This window comes from Austrofundulus limnaeus, unplaced genomic scaffold, assembly GCF_001266775.1.
Source record: "Austrofundulus limnaeus strain Quisiro unplaced genomic scaffold, Austrofundulus_limnaeus-1.0 Scaffold156, whole genome shotgun sequence".
Lineage (NCBI taxonomy): Eukaryota > Metazoa > Chordata > Actinopteri > Cyprinodontiformes > Rivulidae > Austrofundulus > Austrofundulus limnaeus.
This window is the reverse complement of record NW_013952558.1, coordinates 239,050-240,472: the sequence shown is the minus strand read 5'-3', so window position 1 is coordinate 240,472 and position 1,423 is coordinate 239,050.

Here is a 1,423-nt window from a genome sequence, read left to right as displayed (position 1 = left end):
CTCCTCGATAAACGGCTTTTACCCTTAGTGAGTGAATGTGATTATGGAGCGATAGTCATTTCTGATCACAGTCCGCTCATAATGAAGCTGAACGTTCCTGTTACGCAATCAGTCTATCGTCCTTGGCGACTTAATCTGATACTTTTATCTGACAAAGACTTAGTTGATATGCTTGCTTCCAAAAGTAAGTTTTTTATTGATGTTAATAGGACACCTGGGATGCCACTCAGCACTGTTTGGGAGTCATTAAAGGCTTACCTGAGAGGTCAAATAATTTCCTACTGTGCAAATAAAAAGAAGAAAAGCATCGATCGGCTAAAATCGCTAACAGATCAGATTTTACAACTAGACAGGGAATGCTGCCATGCTTTTACACAAGACTCAATTAAGAAATGTATATTACTCCAAACAGAGTTTAACATCATATCTACCCAACAGGCCGAATATTTAATATCCAAATCTAGGTATGGCTACTATGAGCATGGTGAGAGGGCTGGACGCCTTCTTGCACAGCAGCTATGGCAGCACTCAGCTAAACAGGATATCTCAGCAATAAATGATAAGCATGGTGTAAAATGTTGTGAGAATGCAGGAATTAATCTGTGTTTCAGCAAATTTTACCAATCTCTATATACTTCCGAAGCCTCACCTAACCCTACTGAATTGGATGATTTTTTTAGAGATATTAAAATCCCTTCACTAAGTTCTGACTTATCTAACGAGTTAGAAAGAGATTTCTCTTCAGCTGAGATAAACTCTGCAATTAAAAACATGCAAAATGGAAAATCTCTAGGACCTGATGAATTCCCGGCAGAATTCATTAAGAAATTTTTGGATCTACTCTCCCCCCTGTTGTTATCAGTTTTTGAGGAATCCTTGGCTGCACAATTATTGCCACTGTCTATGTGTCAGTCGGTAATCTCCTTGCTTTTAAAGAGGGATAAAGACCCCTTGAGCTGCAGTTCATATCGCCCAATATCACTTTTAAATACTGATATAAAAATTCTTACAAAGATGTTGGCAAAACGAGTCGAACAGATTATCCCCACAATTGTTTCACCTGACCAGACTTGTTTTATTAAAAATCGTCAATCCTTCTTTAATATCAGGCGGTTGTTTAATGTGTTGTATACTTCTGCTCCAYCCGGTCACAATTGCAATGAAATTTTAATCTCGCTGGATGCTGAGAAAGCGTTTGACTGGGTGGAGTGGAACTATCTTTTTAAGACCTTGGAGATGTTTAACTTCGGTCCTAAATTTGTTTCATGGGTGAAGCTGATATATACCTTGCCAATGGCAGCAGTACGCACTAACAGTAATCTATCCAGCTATTTTGAATTGGAACGTGGTACGAGGCAGGGGTGCCCACTCTTCGCAATAGCGATTGAACCACTCGCAGTGGCTTTACAGAACAACCCTAAGA